The sequence below is a fragment of the Anabrus simplex genome, chromosome 11, assembly GCF_040414725.1.
Source record: "Anabrus simplex isolate iqAnaSimp1 chromosome 11, ASM4041472v1, whole genome shotgun sequence".
Classification (NCBI taxonomy): domain Eukaryota; kingdom Metazoa; phylum Arthropoda; class Insecta; order Orthoptera; family Tettigoniidae; genus Anabrus; species Anabrus simplex.
In genome coordinates, this window is record NC_090275.1 from 36,867,634 (window position 1) to 36,895,553 (window position 27,920).

At 41.2% G+C, this 27,920-nt stretch overlaps 1 protein-coding gene and 1 pseudogene across 2 annotated transcripts in view; both read left to right on the forward strand.

Annotated features, from left to right (window-relative positions):
- Positions 1–27,920, forward strand: part of LOC136883248 (interference hedgehog) — a 304,457-nt gene that overhangs the window by 146,604 nt on the left and 129,933 nt on the right. The gene's annotated exons all lie outside the window — the stretch shown is intronic.
- LOC136883603 (5S ribosomal RNA) lies at positions 105–223 on the forward strand (annotated as a pseudogene).

Genomic DNA, 27,920 nt, shown 5'->3' on the forward strand with positions numbered 1-27,920 from the left:
CTCAGGTCTCACAACCATACAGTAGGATGGACCTGGTACATGCCAGGTAAATTTTTCTCTTAATACTAGTAGAGATATATTTATTTCCTAGCAGAGGTCTCAAAGCCAACGGCCATACCATGTTGAATACACCGGTTCTCGTCCGATCACCGCAGTTAAGCAACATTTGGCGTGGTCAGTACTTGTATGGGTGACAGCTTGGGAATACCATGTGCCGTTGTCTCAATTCCCTTTTTGCTGGGCCCGTGGTGTAGCGGGGACGTGCCTGCCTCTCGCTCGAAGGCCCCGGGTTCGATTCGCGGCCAGGTCAGGGATTTTTCTCTCGACCTGAGGGCTGGTTCGAGGTCCACTCAGCCTACGTGATTATAATTGAGGAGCTATCTGACGGTGAAATAGCGGCCCCGGTCTCGAAAGCCCAAAATAATGGCCGAGAGGATGCGTCGTGCTGACCACACGACCCCTCGTAATCTGCAGGCCTCGGGCTTAGCAGCGGTCGTTAAGTTTGGTTTTGGTTTAGTGGTCTCAAAACTTTCACCCGTGCCGTGGCACGCTGTATGTCACTCCCTCCCCACTCCACGTACTTGTGTCAGGCTGTTCATTTTCATCTATCCTATCCGACCTCCCTTGGTCAACTCTTGTTCTTTTCCGACCCCGATGATATTACGCAAGGAGGCCTAGGGAGTCTTTCATTTTCGCGCCCTTCGTGGGCCTTGTCTTTCCTTGGCCGATACCTTCATTTTTCAAAGTGTCGGACCCCTTCTTGAGCCCTTCCAATTTTTCTCTCTGATTAGTGTTAATAGAGAACGATTGCCGCCGCCACTACCACCATCGCTGCCACCGCCACCACCACCACCACGTAGCGTTAAGTCGTATGTTATGTGTACCAAATTGCAGGTTTGCGTATAGTCACCGTCATTTGTAGTCGTTTAGCTTCGCCGATATCTTTACGTAAAGGTATTGCTCCTTAGATATGTCAGTGTATTGGGGGCTAGGGTAAGCCTTCGCCTGCAATTGAGGTACTGAGATAAAAAAACAGGACATGTCACTGAATGGTAGTTTCGAGATATATACACACAACAAACCGCCACATAAACACGCAATAGTGAATCCATCCCTCCATAAGGTTGGCGTAAGGAAGGATATCAGACCGTAAAACTGAACTTAATCCACATTAGTGTCAACCCCGTGTAATTGGTAAAAGGCCAGGAAGAAGAAATAAAACCCCAGGTATCTATGAAAATATTACTTCTAAGTTGCACATAACTAATTATTTCCAACCTTTCATTCCTGATACATTTGTACCGTTCGAGTTATAACAATGCAGATATTCATTTTAAAATTTTTTAAAATGTTTATAGTCGCTTTAACTCGATGGTCATATCACGACTTGCATTACATGTGAAAATATCGGAACAATTTACAGTTTTACATAAACAAAAGACTGTTTTAATTTAGTTTAGAGTCACTTTAACCGTAAGGTCTTATAGTGACTTCTAATTCTAGAATTCACATTGAATTGCGGTAACAGTGCTGGATAGAGAGTGAAGAATGAGATGAGTATAAAGGATTTCGGTATTTTAAACTGAACAGTTACATTTTTTAATACAGTGTATTTGAAAAACTTGATGATTTGATTGCACAGTGAAGGAGATGAGAGTGCCTCCTTAATCTTAGGTATACCGTGATAGTGGTGCCGTTGGTTGTACAGTGAAACAGTCTGTGACGATGTGCTTTACAGTCAACACACTCTGTTGTAGTTTCTTCTCAAGGAGATAGAGCTCTGTAACTTATCTTGGAGTGACCTATCCTTATTCTAGATATTAGGTCTTAGATTTACATTAAACATATAACTTGTGAAAAAAATAATCTTTATATTCGGTTATATAAACAGGAATCTTTAAAGAATTTAATAATTTGGAGGCATATTGCAAAGTTCATCAGCAGCTGACGTGAAAATATTGTTCATTTGCCATGGTAACGAACTGTGTGGTGAAGGTGATGGTAGCCGTGATTCGCTTTTTTAAGCTGCAAAACAGCGTTGTCATTACCTGCTATTGTTCAGGAAGATGACTATCTAAATGAAAAGAAAGAAAAACGCGAAGAAACGGTCTTTCGAAGAATGAGGGGAAGACGGAATCCGCCAATGTCCTAATATCGCCGAGCCGAGAGAAAACATTTGAGGAGCATCGGAACAAAACCCGATAAATCCACTTTTGCTGCACACGTTTTTTAGTCCTCCATGATTAAACGCATATGATGCCCCAAAAATAATACAAAAATCATTAAATTCACCTTTAAAAAAATCGTTCGAAATACATCGATTAGAACACAAACCGATAAATCCAGCAAAGTATTATAAGAAAAAGGAAGAGTATGAAAAAAAATATATATGAGGAACATTGCACTGTGCTATCTTTAGGAAAGGATTACGTATTATGGAACATTAAATCTCTCAGAGAGTCGTACAAAACCGTGCACGAAATAATACACGTCAAATTATGTAATTTGCAGAAATACAGAATGTTTCAAGGAAAAGGACAAGGAAGACAAACAGAAATATTATTCAAGTAGAATACTTTATAGGAATGAGTCTATCCAGGAAATGGAGTGTACCGGGCGAGTTGGCCGTGCGGTTATGGGCGCACAGCTTTAAACTTGCATCCGGGAGATAGATCCCACTGTAGGCAGCCCTGAAGATGATTTTCCGTGGTTTCCCATTTCCACACCAGGCAAATGTTGGGGCTGTACCTTAATTAAGGCCACGGTCGCTTCCTAGCCATTTCCAATCCTATCGTCGTCGGTGCGACGTAAAACACATTCTAAAAAAGGGGTGTTTTTGTCTTTTAAAAGAAAAGAGGAAACTTTTTTGTTGCTAGTTGCTTTACGTCGCACCGACACAGATAGGTCTTATGGCGACGATGGGACAGGAAAGGGCTAGGAGTGGGAAGGAAGCGGCAGTGGACTTAATTAAGGTACAACCCCAGCATTTGCCTGGTGTGAAAATGGGGAAACCACGGAAAACCATTTTCAGGGCTGCCGACAGTGGGGTTCGAACCTACTATCTTCCGAATACTGGATACTGGCCGCACTTAAGCGACTGCAGCTATCGAGCTCGGTAAAAGAGGAAACATCCACGATCTTTGAAGAGGAGTCGAATCCAACTCAGCCAGCTGAAATTGACGACGAAAGGAAACATATATTTGCCTACAGTGCCACATTACACAGAAAAATACCAGCTATAGGATATTCAGGTAATGAGGTGCCAGGAGGACGATCCCCAAATAGGTGGTGGAAATCGTGAGAGTCTTCGGGGTCAGCACTGTTGAACTCGTGGATTAGGGGCTGAAAGCTCTCAGGGGGTCGATTCTCATTTTGAAACAACATAAGATCAACTGACCTCAAGTCCGAATCATACTTATTTTTAAGTTTGGTAGGAATTATTCATCAAGTTATTCTTAAAACTCTTCAGATTTTGTAAAATGTTTTTGTAGCTTTTAATTTATTTGTTTAATTCATTTGTTTTTCAGTATTGTTTAAATTTGTAGATCTAACTTCATTTAGTTGGAAATTGCTTTATTGTTTTCAACATTCAAAAATGTGACAAAAGCCACGTTGAGTTTCTGTCTTTGTTTTCTGCTGTAAAATATAGAGAAGTGGACATCGGCCCTTTTGCTGCTGAAGTCGAGAACTTGGAGCTAACGTTGTCGAGTGTGGGAAGATGAGGGAAGTTGGAAGCCATTTGGAGGTGGCAAATCCTCTTAGAGCTCAGGCTGTTTGATAATACTAATGACGTGGCCAGGCAGCCACGAGTTACATTATTAGAGAAGAATCAACCACTTAAGTGCCAAGACGTGTTCGGTACAAAACCTGAAACTTAACTAAACGAAACGAAATGGAATGGAATTCAAAACTCATCTGTGGAAACAAGTTTTGAAGAAAAAGAGAAGTGTAAATAAAGCGGTACCGGTATGCTGTGGTTTGGAGCTTAACGCTCGGTGATGTGATGTGATGTGATGTATGTAGCTGACAGAGCGGGTGGCAATTAAAAATGCTAGTATAAAACAGTCCTTCAAAAACAATAGTCTCTAGTTCCGACAGCGCTTCTTTATCCACCACCGCGCGACAATAATAATAATAATAATAATAATAATAATAATAATAATAATAATAATAATAATAATAATAATAATGATAATATTAAAATCACTTTAGGCAGAGGAAAACTAGTGATAGATTACTAGCATTTGCGGACGACCTAGCAATATTAACCCGAGACATGTCAACAGCCCAAAATCAGATTGAACTCCTGAAAGGAATTGCGGAAGAAAACGGCCTTGAGATATCTTTTGAAAAGGAAGAATACATGACTTGCAACAAACAAGCACCAAAATTCATTCAAACAAAATACGGCCAAATTAAACTAGTATCACAATTTAAGTACCTTGGTGAAACGATTCAGGAAAATGGACTCGAAACAAAAACCAATGAAATTAGATGCCAAAAGATGGAAACTGCATATCGACTAATCCTAAATATCTGTAACAAAAATGTATCTCCAAGCACACAAAACTAAGACATTACAATACAGTCATTAAACCAGAATGTCTTTATGGATCAGAGACGCTAATTTTGAATAGGAAGGCAGACATTGAAGACATTGAGAAAAACGAACGCATAATCATGAGAAAAATTCTAGGCACAAAACTCACCGACGGACAATATCAACTTAGAGGCAGTCAGGAAATCAAACAATACGCAAATACTCACAGTGACATTAGAAAACGCAGGCTAAGATTCTGTGGACAAATTAAAAGAATGCATCCAGACAGACTTACCAAACAAATAGTTGAATTCTATCAAAACAGGAGTAAAGCTAAAACAGACACAATGAAGTGGATTGGCGAAATTAAAACCGATTTGAAGCAGGCAAGAATTAGCAGATGTCCAACACAGGGCAATCTTCAGATCCAGAATTCACAAATGGCAAGTTGACCAAAGAAGAGAACTGGAACAACGTGGTCTGAAGACAGAAAGAAAGCCCACAACAGTAAAAGAATGAAAGAAATATGAGCACAAAGGAAGGCAAATGCACGCCTCTAAGTGCTTTTGCGTAGTCCTAATGAGCTTATTCGCATATCATAAAAATAATAATTATAATAATTCCATCATGCTAGTAAGTTGAAGATAGGGAACCGATCGATTTTAATCTATCTCAGTAGTACAACTAAAGATTCAGAACCACGCACGTTAAAATAAGTCAAACAAGTAATCAGTAAACTAAAAGATAACAAAGCACCAGGAGAAGATGGTATAACAGCTGAAATTTGGAAAATAGGTGGAGCCTAGCTCAGCAAAGTCACATCATTATTAAAGATACCTGGATTACAGAAAAAGTTCCTGATGTGTGGAAGTGTGCCTTAATACACCTCTTGCATAAGAAAAGGGATACATCTGATGTTAAGATGTTAAGTAACTACAGAGGGATATCATTGTTACCAGTTGCCTACAAAATTCTCACCAAAGCACTACTCACTGGACTTGAGAAGCAAACAGGCCACTTAGTAGGTGAATATCAAGACAGGTTTCAGAAAAGGAAAGGCATGTGTAGAATAATTTTTTAATCTCAAAACCATCGTACACATATGTAAAACTAGAAAAAACTGTGACAGTTTTTTACGGTTTCAAAAAGGTGTACGATTCTTTAGATAGACACACATTTTTGATGTGCTGGAAGAGTTTAGATTAGATAGGAAAACAGGAAATTTGACACTGACTGACACCACCTCAAAAATTACGTGACATTTTTGAACCTTGTGATTTTTTTTTTTTTTTTTTTTTTTTGCTAGTTGCTGTACGTCGCACCGAAACAGATAGGTCTTATGGCGACGACGGGATAGGAAAGGCCTAGGAGTTCGAAGGAAGCGGCCGTGGCCTTAATTAAGGTACAGCACCAGCATTTGCCTGGTGTGAAAATGGGAAACCACGGAAAACCATCTTCAGGGCTGCCGACAGTGGGATTCGAACCCACTATCTCCCGGATGCAAGCTCACAGCCGCGTGCCCGTGACTGCACGGCCAACTCGCCCGGTCCTTGTGATATTAAGACAGGGGTCAGACAAGGAGATGGGTTATCTCCATTACTGTTCAGTCTCGTGCTAGAGAAAGTAGTCTGAACCTGGATAAAGGAAACAAAAGGGATTAATATCGGCAAGCTAGTTAAAGATAAAATTCCCATCAAATGTTTGCAGATGATCTGGTAATTCTGTCTAACAATAGGCAAGAAGCAATTCAGTTCCTGGAAAAACTTCGTGCAGTTGCATCAAAAAGTGGACTCCAAATCTCATATGAGAAAACCCGATACATGGAAGGATCTCCTCGATACTTAGACAAGCAACCTCTGGTAACTCAGTTTGGCAAAATCCTTCGGGTAGATAATTTCATATACTTAGGGAAAATCATCCAACCATCCGCATTAAATCGTGAGGCAAACGGAGAGAGAATTTCTAAATTAAATTACAAAAAGTCTATAAAATCACATGGAACAGGCACAACAAAAAATCAATATCCCGGAACGCTAAATTAAAACACTATAACATTGTAATTAAGCCTGGGCGTTGTACGCATCAGAAACCTTGATCATTGGAGGCAGATCACTAACTAAAAATTTAGAAAAACAAGAAAGGAAAATCTTTGGCCTAGTATATATACGAGGATTGGGGCAAAAGTCATGGCAACTATTTTTTTCTTATAGATATGTGAACGGATCACAAACGTATATGTGTCGAGTGGAAGTTCTGCAGGCATAGTGTGTACGCAGAACAACAGATGGCTCTGTGATAGTTGGTAGTAGCGCAGCGAGGGCTGTGAAATCAGTCAGTTGGTGAGTATCGTGCGAGATGGAAGTAACCCGTGTTGAGCGACATGCTGGATCACCAAGGAGGCTGAAGGTCCGTCAGACTCCTTTCCCAGTCAAATTGATGGTGATCGTCGCGTATGACATCAGGGGTGTCATTGTTTGCCACTTAGTTTCACATGGCAGAACAGTGAGCACACAGTGCTACAGGGACTTCCTGGTGCGACAGGTACGACGTGGCGTTCGGGAGAAACGTCCGGATATTGCTGGCAGTGCAATAATCCTGCACGACAATGCAAAACCACATAAAGCAGAGTGTGTAGGGCAGCTACTACGACGTTGGGGATGGGAAGAATTGGAGCACCCACCATACTCTCCCGACATTTCGCCCTGAGACTTTGATCTCATTCGAAAGATTAAGGAACCACTACGCGGTAGGTGGTTTGCAACACGAGAGGAGATTCCTAATGCTGTGCGCCAACAGGTGACCCGATTCACACATGGTGCGGCAAATGCTGAGGCAGGTGGTATTTAGCGCCTCCCACATCGTTGGCAGCGTGTGGTGTCAGTAACAGGGGACGACTTTGAAGGTCTTTAGGCCCAGGTTTGTCATGTCAACTTTATGTGTCCTGTGTTGTCATTCTTTTGCACCGGAAAGGCCATATTGCCCTGTATACTACCGTAATAAATTAGTGTGTTACGATATTTCAGTGCTATTCATTGTCCACACATGTAGTTAACACCTTGTCGTTTCGTCTGTATATGTCACATTTTTCAACCAGACTGTTATCTTCAAGAAGAAGATAGTTGCCATGACTTTTACCCCAACCCTCGTATATAGATGAAAATGAGGTTTTCTGAAATATACCAGACTTCTGAGAAAATATCGAACACTATTAGAAAAAGACGACTGAAATTTTATGGCAATATGCAATGAGTGGCCAATAAAAGACTTAACTAGAAATATATTGAATTATGCCTCCTCACTAAAAGTCAAGAATGATTGTATAATCGAAATTGAAGAAGACCTGCAAGAAATCAGCATAACAGGCGAAATTATATGTGACAGCTTTAGAACGTTGGTGAACAAACATCATTTTGCTGAAAAATCCAAGATGAGAACACCACTGCATGAACGGAAGAACGGAAGGAAAAACACAGCGAGAGGATGAAGAGATTCTGATGAGAGTAGAAAGTAAATTCATCTGCTAAATAAGTTCAATCGTGCTCCTTAGTTGGGCACAACGTTGTGGAAAAAAAAAAATCCGATGCGTGTCTTTCTACCATGGTAGTTCGTGTGAATGTATTCACTTTGGGGCTTTGGAGCGGAGTCTGAAGGCCCCATCATAGATAAAAGGAGATTAGTAAGATTTGGAGCATGTTCGAACAGCCGACCTCGGCCTAGATACAGACGCTGACCACGACGACATCGCCCGTTGTGGGTTTATATTTCAAAGATAGTTCTTCCACGTTCTTCGTCGCTGGGATTCGGATTCCTCATCTGCCTTTGAAACTGATGACCATCTTTTTGCATTTCCCCCAACACTCAAGGGAGATGGATACAATCACTGTTTCCAGCTTCAAAACATCTAAGAAGAAAAAGAAGAAGAACGTACTGGGGCGAGGCTCTAACCCGTTTTACTCATCTAGGATCAATACACGTCTTCATTTACAGGTACATACAACTCATGTCATTACTAGAGCTAGGAATTTTAAATGCTGCACATTAATTCTTTTTCGCGATGGGCAGAAGTAAGGAGGACATGAAATGCAGACCAGCACAAGCAAAGAAGGCTTTTCTGAAGAAAATATATTTGGATTTGCTCACTTCGAACATTTGGCTAAATTTGACAGGAAGAAGAGACAGAATGATTCGACATATCTAAAAATACTCAGGGCTTGTTCAGTTGGTTTTTGAAGGAAGTGTAGTAGGCGGCAAGAACGGTAGGGGTAGACCAACGTATGGATATGACAAGCAGGTTAGAGCAGATGTAGGATGCAGCAGTTACGTAGAAATGAAAAGATTAGCACAGGATGGGATGGCATAGACACCTGCATCAAACCAGTCTATGGATTGATGACTCAAAGAAATATAATACAGTATTATGTATTATTTGTTTTCCCGTTTGCATTTGCAGGTGGCCATGGTAACAAATAACATTTAGAAAGTAAATTAGAAAATTAGTGTCCAAGACACTTGAATGATGTATGGTATGAGGCTGTGAACAAGATGGGTTATTTCCGGACAAAACCTAACCACTGTGACCAAAATGGTAATTGACTTTTTTATTCCCCTCCTGTGAGGAAGATCCTGTTTAACTGTCATTCTAATATCTCGTCCATACTGTATATGTTATATGGCGGCATGCCGCCGTCTGCCACTGAATTCTCTTTCTTGTTGAGAACACAGTGGGAGATGAGTTCTTTGTCCATCAAGCTGTTGATATCTGCACGGAGAATGCAGTCTGGAGAGATGTGTGTTTGTCTCTCTGGAGCGTCTTCCACTACCTCGTAAACCTTTCAGCTGTGGTCTTGCAGCTTGACGTTTTTTACCTGTAAAAAGTAGATCCAAAAGTCGCTCAAACAGTTCAAATGTAAACCGAAGTTTTAAAATCAAACTAAATCCTACTTTAGAGTAATCTCATTTTTCATGTGAAAAATACTGGATTTATTGCAGTTAATATAGCCATTAATGCAAAAGAATATTATAGTGAAAATGAAAAAGTCATTCACTACAAAAGTCCTTAAGAAACCCCTGTCTCCTTTCACACCACCCAGCGTGATATCGTTCATATTTTTGTCCACATAGTTCACAACTCTACGTCTGGCTCATGGAAGGCTTTGGATTTATTCACTCGAAAGCGGAATCTGTCCACCGAGAAACGAGTTATCGTATGGCGAAAAGTCATAGTCGGGCACTTTCCAGTCTGAAATGCCATGGCTTCAGTTGTATAGAATTCAGACCGTATATCTTTTTTCTTAGCTTGTAGCTCTGTTCGCAAGACCTTGGTAGGTGGCTGTGGATGGTAGGCTTATCCGTAGTCTTATACGGGGTGTATCCGCGAAGATGATATAAACTTTCAGGGATGATGGAGGACGGCAAATGAATCGATTTGTGATAAGGAACCGTGGTCCGGAAACGCTCGAGTCAAAAGTTATTAACAATACAAGTTGTTCTTCCTCCCCGCTTAAATGCAGCAATGTACGCAGTGGTACTCAGATATGTACTACCCACGTTCCTGGAACACATCCCACTTGTCCTTCGTCAACGGATGTGGTTCCAACATGATGGAGCCCCACCTCATTTTGGACTGAGGGTTCGTGAACACCTGGATCAGACATTCCATGCAAAGTGGATAGGAAAATGTCCTGTTTTGTGGCCTGCTCGTTTACCTTATCTCACCCCACTTGCTGATCTCACCCCACTTGATTTCTTCTTGTGTGGGGCCATGTGAAATGCCTTGTGTATGAGGCACCTATTGAGATTGAAGAGGATCACTTGGCAAGAATTCTCGCTGCCTCTGCTGTTCAAACGACACCGGGGATATTCAAACGTGTACGACAGGACTTTGTGCGACGATGCCCTGCCTGCATTGACGCAGGGGGCGCCATTTCGAACATTTGTTGTAAATCGAACAGCTTGTGAAACTTGTGCAGGTAAACAGGCTTAAATTAGTAGAATTGTGCTTAATTTTTGACTCGATCGTTTCCGTAATATGGTTCCTTATCTCAAATTCATCCTGAAAGTTTGTTACATCATCGCGGATACACCCTGTGTGTGTGTATATATATATCTCCACTATATAAAAGGATTCCCTGGTTAATTCATAAGTTAGTCTGGACGGGGCATATCGCGACAAACACAAAATCTTCCTCAGAAAGTTGTCTTTGTTTTGTTTTTGTTTTTCAATTTCATTTAGGTTATTCTTGGAGAGATAGGGCCAAAAGAGTTGTATCCCACAAGTAACGATGGGACTTATTTCGCCAAAGAAGATCTTCATAGCCGTGCCAATCGATAGTCTTCGTAGCAGTTTGATGTTATGTAGTTATTTAACGTTTTTCAAATATTGCATTCTTCTTCACTTGCATTGATATCGTAAAGGCTAACAGCTTGTAAGACGAGTAAGGGCGGCAATCTTGCGCTCTTATCTGAGTCCGGTATCGCTTACTACGATTATTACAGTACGGGTACTGTAGTCTCCCCGTCATGTTTCCTGTCGAACCTCCCTCGTCAGCTCTAGTTCTTTGTCGATGTCTACTGTATTACGTTCTCCAGACATAGAGAATTTGTCATTACTTGTGAGTACCAAAAATTCCACGTTGAGCATTTCGCAAATACACAATGAGTTGGCTTTGTGCAGGCTATTTATTTATGTACTTATTTATTTATTTATCTGCCTGAAATTCCGAGTGACCACGAGATGTGAGGATACTACAACAACAAATTAGCCTACAGCAGTTATGAACAAAGGGCATGAAATAAAAACACCAAAATATTCTGGTTTGTAGAATGTAAATGATGTCTCAATATCCTGATGGATCCCTTCAGTGCTCTGAGGGTAACAGTGCAGGAGGAATCTTTGAAGCTCTTATAGGGATTTGTAAGGACAGTTAAAAGTGAAAGAATGTAAAATAATGAAAAAATATTAGGGCTGAGAATCAAAGATGGAGTACATTTTCCAAAACCAAATACGAAAATATATAAAAGAATCTCCAAAATTACAGACCCAATGCCCATGCGAAGAATACAATTCATGGGGTACTTGGAAAGAATGGACTCAAACTGACTCACAGAATTTACACATTCTTAAAGAATAAAATGGTACGAACAGACAGAGAAAGACCTAAAGGAATTAGGACCACCAAATCTACTGGACCGAGATGAAATTAGAAAAATCTCATTCACATCGGGTTTTGAGGATAATGAGATAATGGTCCCTGCAACGAAAACGCACCCATTCACTACGTATGAAGGAATACTGGGTTAAAAGAGAAAGCCAACAAATTTTGATTCTGCTGGTCTTAAGTGACAAATTTGCGACGAAGGAGAAGAACAGGGATTTTGTGATTTTTTTCTGTAATGTTAAGAAGTATATGCCCTGAAAGAATTTGGTTTCGAGGTTCACGAAGAAATTCACCTTCCTACTGCAGGAGGTGGGGTACGTAGTCTAGATATAAATTGCAACTGGTGAAATCATAGTATTTGACCCAACTATTAGGTTTGAGGTACTGAAGCCTCCGTTGCTCAGGCGACAGCGCGTCGGCCTCTCATCGCTGGATACCGTGCTTCAAATCCCGGTCACTCCATGTGAGATTTGTGCTGGACAAAGCGGATGCTTCTTTGGGTACTCCGCTTTTCCCTGTCATCTTGCATTCCAGCGACACTCTCCATTAACATCTCATTTCATATGTCAGTCATTTATCATTGCCCCAGAGGAGTGCGACAGGCTTCGGCAGCCGGCCCATTTCCTATCCTCGTCGCTAGATGGGGGCTTCATTCATTCCACTCCTGACCCGGTCGAATGACTGGAAACAGGCTGTGGATTTTCATTTTCATTAGTTTTGAGGTGTTATATAGAAGTACATAGAATGCATTTGGAGAAGAACATTTATGAATCCACAGTTCCTTCTCTTAAAGAAATGTACGGCATCTGATAGGGGGCTGATGATTGTATGATTGTATTGGATGATTCTCGGAAGACATTTTTAAGATTTACAAAATTAATCTAAATCGAAAGTTGTTAGATATTTGAAATATTCACTAGCACGAATTAGGAAAATTCGTACCATTGCAGTAGCATCTTATTTTAAAACTTAAAAGATACCTAACGGGATTTTGTTAAATGCTGCTAACATACTTCGTCCTTTGGCAGACTCTTATGATGAGAGCAAGTTGAATAAAGACTCCTTCTGATGTGATGAAGACAATAGATACAGGATATTCAAAGAAGAATATTTCTTGCTAAACAGGTGTTTCGAGATAAAATCAATCTTTTCTAAAATAGTTTGTCTGGAGTGTACTACTTTATGGTTGTGAGAGCTAGACTGCTGGAGAAAAGGAAATAGATTCATTAGAAACGACTGAAATATGGATTTGGAAGAAAATGACGAGGACATGCTGGACTTAAAAAAAATAACGAATCGAGATGTTTTAAGGGAAATCAAGGAGCAAAAAGATAAGAAAAGAAGACAGTTAAAACTTGTAGTTCATATCCTGAGGACTTCCTAGTAAATGTCTTTGAAGGAAAAAATACTAGGAAAGAAAGGAAGAGGAAGACCAAGGAAGTCATACTTCGAGGATGTGAGAAAATGATGGGATGTAAAGACTACAAGGGAGTAAAGAGAACAGTAGAATTGAGGATGATGATGATGATGATGATGATGATGATGATGTCAGTTTAACATACATGTAAGGAATTTGTCATAATATTGTGAAATATATTTTTCTGCGTACATTCCATTCATTAAAACGTAATAATCATATTAAATCTATAGGATATATTTTACAAACATCTATTATCGGAATATAAGGAAAAGATTTGAACGTGTCTGCAGGATTTTTTCGTAGAATTTTGCAGAGTTTCGGAGTACCGTTGAGAGAAGGGAATGTGAATGTATATATCGAACAGTTAGAACAAATGACCCAGTCCACTGCCGTTAGTGATTGAATGAAAGTGAACAAAGAGAAGCAAGAAACCTGTTGGTTGGTTAAACCTCGCGCCATCATAAATTCTTTCACGTCCATACAAAAGTAAAATTCCTGACTGGCTGGTCTGTAGAACTTGTTCTGCTAGACTTACTTCTTGGAAGTATAGAAACCAGTCTCACAAGCTCATATTGTAATTGAGATGAAATTGTCAATTGCACTCACTTGTACATTGTCACCGAAGACAGTTTAATTGATGCAATTCTAATACAAGTGTGAAATGCACTTAAGTTGTTAGCATATTGATAGAGGCTGGTTTTGTCTTCGGAACCTAAACCAGTTGCACCTCAGAACTTTGTAGCTACTGCTTGGGGTATGCGATGTGTACTAACAGGATTTAAAATTACATTTCACTTAAGCATGTCTTTTACTTTCAGAAATATTAACAAAAACCAATTCGTATACCTCAAAAATCTCCACTTATTTTAAAGTCACCTCCACCCCTGCATATTTAACTGAGGCTTATAGAGTCTCATATTTTCTCTGTAAAATGTAACTTAAAAACTCAGTCTGTGGAACACAGAGGTTAAACATAATAATATTATACTACAACATACCTGTAAAAAACACATTCTTAAACAAGGGATAAAAATGCGCTCTATTAAACAGAGAATGACGTGTTTCGTTCTTAAAAGAATATCATGAGATTCTATCAAGTCATACTCATATATCTTGTTTGTCTGCATTCAACATTTACTGCTGATATCCTTTATCGCCTGTTCTTTTTAAACATTGAATAGGAGAGGGGACAAACTACAGCCTTGTCTGGCTGCTTTCTGGATTGTTGTTTCTTTTTCACAGCCCCCGATTCTTATCACTGCAGACTGATTTTTGTACAGATTGTGGATTTTAGCAGGACCTCATTAAGATAAGTTCCAGTTTTTAAGTTCGTAAGTATTAAACAGAGATAAACGTAAATATTATTTCTAAATATTTCAGTGTGACTTGATAGAAGCTGATGATGTTCTTTTAAGAACGAAACCTGTCATTCTATGTTTAATTGTGTGCATTTTGTAGTACCATATGAGAGCTTGTAAGTTACATTTATCTGAGTCGACACTGAGAAGTATGCCTTCCTTCTTAACTAATCATATTTTTCTCTCGTCCCGCATTTCCAATCAAATGCTACCTCAACAACTCGGATGAGACCTGTGATGACCAATTGAATTAGAGATACCTAGTTAGTAGCGTGTAACACCTCCTTTCGCCCAGATGACGGTGGCAGTGCAGTGAGACATGGACGGTACACGACACTAGAAGCATTTGGGAGCCATACTGATCCGTAATCGCTGCATAACCTCCCCATAATGGAAGGAGATTGTTCGAAGTAGGACCCAGGGTGCACCCATCCCTCTCGACAGCATCCAGGGGAACTCTGTGGGATTGAGGTCAGTTGATCTTGAAGGCCAGTCAGGAAGAATCCTCATGTCCTTCGAGTGCCCATCAAACCAATCGGCCACAATCCGGGAGCGATATATCGGCGCATTGTCTTGTTGTACGTACATGTCTCTCGAAGGGAGCTAGAGGATAACAAATGGGTGCACATCGTCTAACGGGAAGTTCCTGTATCGTTCGCCTGAAGAGGGACATTGGCGGATGTACTAAGGGTTCTATTTCTTCCTATATCAACAGTCCCCGTACTATTACCTTTATCTGGCCTACTGTAGAACCATTTCGCTAATTTAGTTTTTCGTCTGTATATAAACACTAAGGTTCGAGTGTATGTAGCCCAGGAATGGACAAATCAGAAAACAAAAATCTAGGCGCCAGAAATATTTCTTGAGAGCTAGGCATGAAAAATGAAATTCACTTGTTTACCTCTTATAATATTAATCAGTGGAATCTCATCACCTTCAGCCATTACTACTGCATCTACTTTGTCCCTCCTCCTAAAATGTCGACATCCTTTTGTTAGAAGATACCAGTGCTCTGTTGATTTTGTTCCTTCAAGATCTTCTAGGTTTGGGCTATTTTATCAATAGGTGATTCATGGTTTGTGCAGTGAAGACAACACCTTATGTCTAAGTAAGTCGTAGGTGACCGAGACAGAAGATTAATCTACAATCCGTACAAAAATCAGTCTGCAGTGATAAGAATTGAGGGCTATGAATAAGAAACACCAATCCAGAAAGTACTGAGGTAAGGCTGTAGTTTGCTACCTCTCCTTTTCAATGTTTAAGTAGAACAGGCAGTAAAGGAAATCAAAGAGGAATCTCGAAAGGGAATCACAATCCAAGGAGAGGAAATAAGAACTCAGAGATTTGCCGATATTATTGTTATGAATCTGCCGAATATCTGGAGAAATTGTTGAATGGTATGGACACAAGATGAAAATAAATAAATCCCGAACAGAAGTAATGGAGTGCAGTCGAACGAAGTCAGGTGATGTAGGAAATATTAGATTTGGAAATTAAGTGTTAAAGGAAGTAGATGAATATTGTTACTAGGGTAGTAAAATAACGAACAGTGGCAGAAGTAAGGAGTACATTAAATGCAGACCAGCAAAAGCAAGAAAGGAATTTCTTAAGAAAAGAAATTTGCTCACTTCGAACATTTATATAGGAACTAGAAAGATGACATGGCATTGTATGGAAGTAAAGTATGGACAGTAATTAGCTCAGAAAGGAAGAGAATAGACGTGTTTGAAATGTAGTAATTACAGAATGCTTGAAGGTGAGATGGGTAGATACAATCACGGATGAAGAGATACTGAATCGAATTAGTGAAACGAGAACGATTTGCCGATATTCGACAAGAAGAAAAGATAGAATGACAGGACACATCTTAAGACAGTCAGGACTTGTTCATTTTGTTTTTTAGGGAAGTGTAGTGGGTAAGAACGGCAGGGCTAGACCAAGGTATGAATATGACGAACAGATTAGAGTAGATGTAGGATGCAGCACCACAGGATAGAGTGGTATAGAGAGCTGCATCAAACCAGTCTACGGCCTGATGACCCTGCAACAAAAGATTCATAGTAATACCCTCCCTTTTCACATGAAGCTGTTGAAGTTAACAATACTACAACAATGCTGATGAGATTCCTGAGAAAAGGAAATATTTCATTCATTCATTCATTCATCACTTTTAGGCCCCTATACATTATTATTTTTTCTCCTTCGCCATAGCGATCGGGCGTCTAGAATTTGTTCAGCCCTGATGTAGCCTTATTATATAGAAGTTGTCATGTCAAACCAATTATCACCATGCATACGTAGTTCAGAAATAATAATGTTATAATACATTTGAACCCGCAGTCGTATGGATATCTAGTGTCACTGCAGTCTGGTCATATTGATGGACAAGCCAAAGCAAGCCCGTGCCAGCAGTGCATGCACGTTCTCACACAATCGGAGTCGTGCATCGACTGTCAAGAGTGCTCTGGTCTGCCAATCACAAGGCGTTTAATAAGGATTCAGAAATCATAAACAAGCCAAGTACGTCATCAGCAGGCTATAACACTTCCTAAAGAGGTCTTTCTTTTCCCTTGAATGTTGCGTCCGGAGAAGAGACAACTGTTAACTATCTGATGCTCTCGTTGTATACACTCAACGACCTTACCTACTTCGCAGATCATTCTTTCTTGGTGATCCATTACTGTCAATTAATTTTGAAGGCCGTATGGAGACAGAGACAAAATTATTATTGAGTTAAGACAGAGATGAGTGTTAATAATATTAATTGACCACAGATCTGACATGATGAGGCGGTAGAGGTCCGCGGAGTCCGGGCGAGAAACCAAACCTGAACGGTAAACTGACTAATATATACAAGGTGTTTCATAATTAATAGCGCAAATTGAAACAACTGTAAGTACACGATACTAGAAGGAAAAAAAAATCTTAGTAAACATGAGTGCACAAACGAGCCGTTTGCGAGATAATTTAAAATTTGTGGTTACCAGCCGCCACTGACTTGATTGTGTGTAAACATTATCCTAGTTAGGAAAAGGTACCAATACAACATTAAGAAAAGTTAATAGATACTTTGGTAGAAGTGCAGTTGTTTTTTATGAACACGAAAACAGTCTTACTAAGTATGTAGTGTACGACACTCCGGTTAACACGGTTGAAGAGTTGGAGCAGAGACTTATAAATGCTTTTCAAGAATGTCAAAATGATCTAGGCGTGTTTGAAAATTCAATGCAGTACAAAGGCGACACTTTGAACACTAACTACGGGTAGGTACACTGTACAGTCATTGTAAAATCTAACTGTAACATCATATAAATGAGGCTGTTTTCTTATTGTTTAAAAACAATTGCACTTCGACCAAGGTATCTGATGAAAAAAATGAAATGGCTTATGGCTTTTAGTGCCGAGAGTGTCCGAGGATATATTCGGCTCGCCAGGTACAGGTCTTACGATTTGACACCCGTAGGTGACCTGCGCGTCGTAATGAGGATGGAATGATGATGAAGGCGGCACCTACCAGCCCGTCCCAGCGAAATTAACCAATGATGGTTAAAATACCCGACCCTGCCGGGAATCGAACCCCGGACCCCTGTGACCAAAGGCCAGCACGCTAACCATTTAGCCATGGAGCCGGACAAGGTATCTAATAACTTTTCTTAACGTTGTATTGGTACCTTTTCGTAACTAGGATGACGTTTACACACAAAGCAGCGGTGACTGGTAACCTCACATTCTGAATTATCTCGCAAACGGTTGGTAAATATATATATTATAAATACCAGTTTTTGTTTACGTGTTTGTGCCGTTTAATTGTCCGGGTGTATGTGTCGTCTTCTTTATCATTTCATCCTCATCGCAAAAAACCTGCCTCTGGGGAGCCGAACTAGTCCTTGGACACTCCCGGCGCTAAAAGCCACACGCCATTTCATTTTTTTACCGTTTAATTGTTAGAAAAAAATGGTGTCGGATTTCCTTTGGGAAAATAAAATGATGATGAATATGTCTTTCAGTAAAAGAAACTCCAGTCGATAACGATTACTTTATTTGCTTCTAACGAATCGCTTTCCAGAAACATCTGTTCAGAATTTGGAGTCGACAAGTGTAGGATTCAGTGCATCGAAAGAGAGAAACTGATTCAGGGCCTAAGAAACTACCACAAATTAAATAAACAGCTTTCTAGAGTGTGATGAGATGAGGCCTCTTTGAGAAAAGAGCCTTCTGTATGTCTCTCAACCATGGCCATCTATGAACTTCAGATCACCGACTAGAAGATCATAAGACCATAAATGTATTCTAAAGCCCCTCTTTGATAATGTGTCTCTCCGTTGTGGCCATCCATCAGCACTTCACATCACAGCCTGCACGGTTGCTAGGTAACATTGCGTCACGCATTTTGTATCGCTAATTTCGTTACGCAAATTTTCAAATGACATATTCATGTCAAAACGTATTCTATGTGTGATATTTTCATGAAAACTGTGTATTTAAAAAAATAAGAAGCAGAAAGCTCATGCCAACTAGACAGAAAGCTATTGTGCTAACATCTAGTATTGACCAGGCCGGTGTAAAAAAAAAAAATGTCAGAAAGCCAAGAATTGATTCGTACTTTAGATGTGAGAGTGATCTGCAGCTAAGGAATATGTTGGCTTTGTTTCTTCCTCCAACAAGACCCAGTTCCCATGAGGCGTAGTAATGCAGCTTCCAAGTACACTCGTAATGAATTCAGCCCGCTAAATGTGGAAGATAGCCAAATTGCGTTTAGAGAAATGAGATGCACCAATGGTTCTGCTCCGTTATTCTTGGAAGTCGTCTTGCTGTTACCATTCTCTCTTGTAGTTGTTACTTCATATCAGGGATTTCGGGCAGTAAGCCTGTAATTACCCGCGGGAGATAATACTGTATATCCTTGTTTTTCACCCTTAAAACAAGTACAACAATCAAGCTATAATTGGGTGCGTAGTGCTTGTAAAGTTTATATGTGAGAATTTGAATTAATTCTCATAAATAAGTAATGTATTTTGTTAATATTAATCCTGAGCGTAGCGACCGCGCATGTTAACGCGGTACGACTGTGGAGCAAACTCTGCATTCGGGAGACGCGTGGGTTCGAACCCCACCGTCGACGGTCCTGAGAATGTTTTTCTGTGCTTTTCCATTTTCACTTCCAGGAACATTCCAGGACAGTTCCTATTCATAGGCCACAGCCGATTCCTTCCACTTCATTACCCAGTTTCAGTCTCCATCATTCAATCTTCATTAGTTCCTCAACTGAGGTTGGTGTCGGGAAGGGCATCTGGCTGTAAAATCATGCCATGCAAATTCATCTCGCCTCATCCCCAATCTCGTATCAAGAAATTGGACGAACTGTTAAGACATATTAATGTGATATTAAAATCGCATTTGAATAGAGCTAAAAATCAAATCAAAATGCATATACAGTATAATGAAGTTGTGGAAGTACTGCGCAAATGTCAAAGCACAAAGAAGGAGACGGTTGAAATGACGTGCTGAAACGGAATGAATGAATGAATGAATGAATGAATGAATGAATGAATGAATGAATGAATGTTGTACATTTATGCAGGCTAAAGCTGAACACAGAATGAACAAATTTATAGTGATGTTAAATCAGATTAATTAAAAACACATACAAAATTAACTTCGTCACATTCGTAAGACGGAGACACTATTTAAAGAAATCACAGAACATCTTATCTTAATCTGTTCACCCTCCAGGGTTGCTTTTTCCCTCGGACTTAGCGAGGAATCCCACCTCTACCGCCTCAAGGGCAGTGTCCTGGAGCGTGAGTCATTCGGTCGGGGGATACAACTGGGGAGAATGACCATTACCTCGCCCAGGCTGCCTCACCTGCTATGCTGAATAGGGGCCTTGGTGTGGGATGGGAGGATTGGAAGGGATAGTTCGGCTCCATGGCTAAATTGTTATAGTGCTGGCCTTTGGTCACAGGGGTCCCGGGTTCGATTCCCGGCAGGGTCGGTAATTTTAACCTTAATTGGTTAATTTCGCTGGCACGGGGGCTGGGTGTAAGTGTCGTCTTCATCCTCATCTCATCCTCATATCACGACGTGCAGGTCGCCTACGGGAGTCAAATCAAAAGACCTGCATCTGGCGAGCCGAACTTGTCCTCGGACACTCCCGGCACTAAAAGCCATACGCCATTTCATTTTTTCATTGGAAGGGATAGACAAGGAAGAGGGAAGGTGGCCTTAAGTTAGGTACCGTCCCGGTATTTGCCTGGAGGAGAAGTGGGAAACCACGGAAAACCACTTCCAGGATGGCTGAGGTGGAAATCGAACCCACCTCTACTCCGTTGACCTCCCGAGGCTGAGTGGACCCCGTTCCAGCCCTCGTACCACTTTTCAAATTTCGTGGCAGAGCCGGAAATCGAACCCGGGCCTCCAGGGGTGGCAGCTAATCACACTAACCACTACACCACAGAGGCGGACATCATAGAACATACCTGAACATTTTGTTCTGTTATTCGTGGTTCTTCTATCATTCACAATTAAATTGTTTTTTGTGAAATATCTTTAAGCATCTACATTCTTGGTAGGACCCCAAATACATTGCAGAGCTTCTCAGGAAAACTCTGGAGTTTAGAACTTTCCAGGCAAGAGCTCTTTCCAGAAAAAGGATTTGAAACAAATATGTTTAAAAAAAACTGATTTCGCATTTATAACGCAATTTAATATAAATTTAGCATTTTATCCCGTATGCAAAACCAGTGAAAATTGTGAGCAAGTAGCCGCGTGGTTTGGGCCATTTAGCTATCAGCTTGCATTCGGGAGATAGTGGGTTCAAACCCCACTGTCGGCAGCCCTGAAGATGGTTTTCCGTGGTTTCCCATTTTCGCACCAGGCAAATGCTAGGGCTGTGCCGTAATTAAGGTGACGTTCGCTTCCTTCCAGCTTCTAGCCCTTTCCTTTCCCATCGTCGCCATATGACCAGTCTGTGTCGGTGCGGGAAAAAAGGTGAAAATTCAGAAGTGCATGCCTTTATAAGCATTTCATGTCACTCTTGCGAAAAATGACCACCCCTCGTGATAACAAGTACTTCTGTCCACGTTTTGTTAGACGTGACGATCAGGTGACCTTAAGTAAGTCCGATCTTGCTGCTTGTTATTACTTGAGTCTGTTTCTTCTCTTTCATATTTGCTGTTCGAGCTCATTTGGTCGACCTTTGGTCTCTTCTGACATGTGTGGTACTGAGACAATTTATTTTGAATGTTTCTACCTTTTAGGGCCTTTTCCTGTCTTTAGCTGGCCGAGCATGTGGCTGGTTGGTTAGGGTCACGTAGCTGTCAGCTTGCGTTCGAGAGATAGTGGATTCGAATCCCACTGTCGGCAGCCCTGAAAAGGGTTTTCCGTGGTTTCCCATTTTCATACCAGGCAAATGATGGGACTGTTACCTTAATTAAGGCCACGGTCGCTTCCTTACCGCTCCTAGCCCTTTCTTATCCCATTGTCCCCATAATACTTATTTGTGCCGATGCGATGTATAGCAAATTGTTTCTTTAGCCGATACTCTCTTGCTCGAGAGGTTGGAGCTATTGCTGTTACAACTAGAGCTAATGAATTCGATTATTGAACTAGTCGTTAGAAACAGAAATGTATATAAATTCGAAGTTAGGTTTGTTTTAGGGTGATAGTTTTGTAGGCTACCGGTACTTAAATAGATTCTTGGTATTTATAGTATAGGCTACTTCAGAACTTTAATGCGATAGGTAGCTGGGATAATATCTCGTTGCTGAAGGAAGAGCTCTGCTATGTTTTGAATGTCAGTCATCTCGGAAGTGTTTCCGGTAGAAGAATTTGGCAACGAACCAATATATGCCGTGATTTACCTCAGAGAGGGAGTCTGACAGATTCATGTAGGTTATGATTCAGGTCAGATTTTTGAAATACGTAGGTCGAGTCATAAGTCATGGCAACTATTTTTTTTTTCTCCCGAACAGGAGACAACACGGAAAAATCTAAGATATGCATTTGGAAACGTACGGTATGTACTTGCGTATGATGCCACTAGATGGTGTATGTAAATAAGAGTGTCGGTCTAAGCATGCCTCCAACCGAGCTCGATAGCTTACGTGCGGCCAGTATCCAGTATTTGAGAGATAGTAGGTTCAAATCCCACTGTCGGCAGCCCTGAAGATGGTTTTCCGTGGTTTCTCATTTTCACACCAGGCAAATGCTGGGGCTGTACCTTAATTAAGGCCATGTCCGCTTCCTTCCCAGTCCTAGCCCTTTCCTGTCCCATCGTCGCCATAAGACCTATCTGTGTCGCTGTGACGTAAGGCCAATAGCAAAAATAAATAAATAAATAAATAAATAAATAAATAAATAAATAAATAAATAAATCATGCCCCCAAGTTCAGTGTGTGAGTGAGAGCGTCGTAAAATGGAAGTCAACAAGCAGGAGCAACGATCGTATATTAAAATACCGGTAGCAGTTCTCCGGGGCAGAAATGCACACCAGTGCAATGCAGAGCTGCGGGAAGCATTAGGTGTGCATGCCATGCCCTGGCATACGATGTTCAAGGAGTTCTTGTGTGTCATCCAGTGCGTGAGGGGCACACTGTCAATGCAGTTTATTACAATTCCTTTTTGTTGTAGCAGTTGCGCCGTGCAATGCGAACCAAACGTCCAGATCTTTTGGACAACGCCATAATCCTACACGATAACGCGACAGCTCACACAGCAGCCATCGTTCAGCGTCCCTTACAGCGGTGGGGATGGGAGGTTTTTCCACACCCGCCTAATTCGCCTGATCTGAGCCCATGTGACTATGATCCAGTCCCCAAAGTCAAGAAGCCATTACGTGGACAACGGTTTGCTAACAAAGAGGACATCGTAACAGCATTTCGGAGAGAAGTGTCACACGTTAGCGATACACATGCAACGAATGGTATTCAGCGCTTGCCCCACCGCTGGCAACGCACAGTGGAAACCTTGGGTGATTATTCTGAAGGTCTGTAACCAGTGGAGACATGTCCTTTGTACGTAGTCTTGTGTATTTGCTGTTGATATCATAATAAAACAATGTTTACCAATGGCCTCTGTTGTGTCATTTTCCTACGAGAATCTCCTGAAGTCAGAATTTGTCTTCAGGCACTATGCATAAATACATGCCCTATATTTCCAAATGCATATCTTAGATTTCCCGTTATCTCTAGTCCGTGACAAAAAAAAAAAAAAAAAAAAAAGTTGCCATGACTTATGACTCGACCCTCGTATAATGTTCTCTTAGTTTTTGGTGTACGTTAGTCTTGATAATGGAATGGAATTATTTGCTACAGAAAACACTATTGCTGTGTTGAAATCTAAAAGTAATATGACTTTAATAACAGTTTAACACCTCGAATTTATTGCATCAATTGCAATTGCCACCACATTATAATATCCTGCCCTCTCAAGGACCTGGGTGGTGTCCTCGGTTCTGCCCTGTAATGCATTCAGCTTAATTTTGCGAGGAGACTGGAAGTGTTGCACGGGCCGCCAAAGGCAAACAACCCCAGAGCAGGATCGTTTTGTGTGTCTCCAAACTTTCCGAAACTGCCACTTTACAGGTGGACCTACAGCCGGAGTTGGAAAGTAAGTGAGTAAAAATAATTGAATTACTCGTGACGATTACTTCTTTAGTAATTTATATTCCTAATTTACTTCTGAAAATAAGATAGTAATCGCTACATTTTAGTAATTGATTTACATCGCACGGAAGTAGAAATATGAAAAAAAATTATAATGAAGATAACTTTTTCAGTTCTACTTCACCAGTTCTGGATGAGGTACAGTACTTTCTTACCTCTCCAGTATCCGGCTCCATGGCTAAATGGTTAGCGTGCTGGCCTTTGGTCACAGGGGTCCCGGGTTTAACCATAATTGGTTAATTTCGCTGGCACGGGGGCTGGGTGTATGTGTCGTGTTCATCATAATTTCATCCTCATCACGATGCGCAAGTCGCCTACGGGAGTCAAATCAAAAGACCTGCACTTGGCGAGCCGAACTTTACTCGGACGTTCCAGGCACTAAAAGCCATATGCCATTTTTTTTTTTTTTTTTTACCTCTCCAGTACTTCCAAAGACATTCCAACGATGTTCTTCATATTAAACACAACACAGGCATTCCTTTAAGTGCCCTTGTAGGGTGTCTTTTCGGTAAATGCAAAGATGTACTCCTCCCCCCCCCCCCCCGAAGACGTCCAGGATTAGTGATGAGAATTTTCATAACAAATTCATTTATTTGCAAAGTAAATGGAAAATCATTTGAAACGCTAAAAGTCATCAACCCTCTACTGCATACTGTTACCGTTAGGCAACATGTAACTTTTCACCTGTGTAAATGGATACAGAGTGTGTACAGAGGTACTTTTACGGGACACCTTCATCTGAAAATAAAATAGTAATCGCTACATTTTAGTAATTGATTTACATCATACGGAAGTAGAAATATGAACAAAAATGATGAAGATAACTTTTTCAGTTGTACTTCACCTGTTCTGGATGAGGTACACATATATCAGTGATGCTTTTTATTTTTTTTATTTTTACATAACAGATGACAGAACAGCCTTACAACAAAAACTCCTTCCACCCTGTCAACATCCACTCGTACCAACCACCGTTTATTTTACGAGGGCCTTCCCCATCAAATTACCGCAGGCTTCAGGAGTACCTCTGGCTCAACCTCGAAGACATTACTGACTTACGGTCGTGCAAGTATACTTGCTCATTGCAATACATACCCATGGCCAGTAGGCAGTAATTTGCCTGAATATTGGCGGAAAGTAGCTGGGGAGTTAGATAACTTTGCACGTGCTTTATTATTGTTCCGTCAACGATGTTTTTTTTTTTCCCCCTTGAAAACTTTTTTTTTTATTCCAGCCCTAAGCGAAAACAAACCCTCTACTTGTGATCAGTTACTTTTTCATTGTGCTCTTCCCATCACTGGTGTAATAAATGTAGCCTAATGGTAAGCTAACAAATAACTTCAGTTTTTAATGAAGATAAAATATTATTTTCAGTTCTATAAGCTGACGGCGTGTTTTTATTAGCCCCACTAGAGCAGTGTTTAAAGCTCTGGAAGAGCAGCACTTAAATGCATTAATTGGAAGCGCGTGATATCCGCAGTCGTCCATTGTGTTGTGGAACTGGACTTCACTTCCGACTGAAAGAACAGCGGGTTGGGCTGGACCGCTCCTTGTAAGGCAGCGCCCGGCCCGGCCTCTCTCTGATTGACCGACTGACAAGGTTATACACCGTTCTGAAAACATCATGCCCCTGCTCTTAAACGATGTGCGGACAGAATTGTCATTATGAGAGGAACATCTCCCCCATCCGCCCGCACTTGGCACCGCCGCAACTTGGCCGGGACTCATGAGGAACGCACTCACTCGTGTCATTAGGAACATTCTTTTCTGCTTCCCTGCCGGTTTGGCACTCTTTTCTTTCGTTACTACACTAGAACTTGCTTAATTGGAATGTTTTTGATTCGAATTACTAAATATTTCGGGTGGTCCTTTGACATTCCTGTAGAACACAATGTTAAAAATTCGTATTTAATTCTAATATCGTATTGTTTACATCGAAGTAAACCTACTATATTAGAACTCCTATATAAAAAAAAAATGGTGGTTAAGGACGCCAGAACGTTGTCTGGATGGAAGAGAATAGTAGTGTAAAACCGCGGGGCCATTAGCTGAGTCCTGGCATTGCTTCCTCTTACTTGTACTAGGCTCCTCACTTTAATCTATTCTATCCAACCTCCTTTAGTCAACTCTTGTTCTTTTCCGACCCAGACGCTGTTAGGTTCCGAGGCCTAGGGAGTCTTCCGTTTTCACGTCCTTCGTGGCCCTTGTCTTTCTTTAGCCGATACCTTCATTTTTCGAAAGTGTCGGATGCCTTCCATTTTAATAATAATAATAATAAAACCAAACCCCATGGCACTACATCCCTTGGCCTACCAAGCGACTGCTGCTCAGCCCGAATACCTGCAGATTACGAGGTGTCGTGTGGTCAGCACGACGAATCCTCTCTGCTGTTACTCTTGGCTTTCTATACCGGGGCCGCTATCTCACTGTCAGATAGCTCCTCAAATCTAATCACGTAGGCTGAGTGAACCTCGAACCAGCTCTCAGGTCCAGGTAAAAATCCCCTGACCTGGCCGGGAATCGAACGCGGGACCTCCGGGTAAGAGGCAGGCACGCTACCCCTACACCACGGGGCCGGCAATTATAATAATAATAATAATAATAATAATAATAATAATAATAATAATAATAATAATAATGTTCTTTGCTTTACGTCCCGCTAACTAATTTTACTAGTTTCGGAGACGCCGGAATTTAGTCCCGCAGGGGTTCTTGTAAGGCTCGTAAATCTACCGACACGAGGCTGACCTATTTTGAGCACCTTCAAATACTACCGGACTCAGCCAGGATCGAACCTGCCAAGTTGGGCTCAGAAGGCTTCAGCCGTCTGAGCCATTCAGCCCAGCCCTTCCATTTTTCACTCGGATTAATGTTATATAGAGGATGGTTGCCTAGTTGTACTTCCTCTTAAAACAATAATCACCACCACCGCCGCCACCACCACCACAGCCATGTAGTGTAGAATTGGAAACGCAACGAAAGTTGTTGCGAAGCAAAGAAAGTCATGGCCACCTAAGGGTATGTTCAAGGTAGGGTACTTTCGGTTTCGGTAACCTGAAATATCCGCTCATAGGTCCTAAACCCAGAACTCCACGTTGAGTTGATTGACAGTTGTCGGCAGATAAATGAGACATTCCACTGGCTGTTGAAGGCTTGGAAGGTGGAACATGAGGATTCTCGGGAAAACACTCGACATTAATTGCAGATGACAGAGTGAATTGGCTGTAGGGTTCGAGTCACATAGCTATGAGCTTGCATTCGGAAAATAGTGTGTTCGAATGCTACCGTCGACAGCAGTGAAGGAAGTTTGTCATAATTTCCCATTTTCACACCAGGTAAATAATGGGGCTGTACCTTAGTAAAGGTCACACCCGCTTCCTTCCCATTCCTAGCGCTGTCTTAACCAACCGTCGCCGTTAGACCTCCCTGTGTCTGTACTATGTAAAATACCGAGGTCGATAGCTGCAGTCGCTTAAGTGCGGCCAGTATCCAGTAATCGGGAGATAGTGGGTTCGAATCCCACTGTCGGCAGCCTTGAAGATGGTTTTCCGTGGTTTCCCATTTTCACACCAGGCAAATGCGGGGCTGTACCATAGTTAAGGCCACGGCCGCTTCCTTCCAACTCCTAGGCCTTTCCTATCCCATCGTCGCCATAAGACCTATCTGTGTCAGTGCGACGCAAAAAACAAAACAAAAAAAAAACAAAAAAAAACAACCCTATGTAAAATATATAGCACAAAGATTGCAGATGGATTGAGCGACAGTGGCTAGGCCTACTAC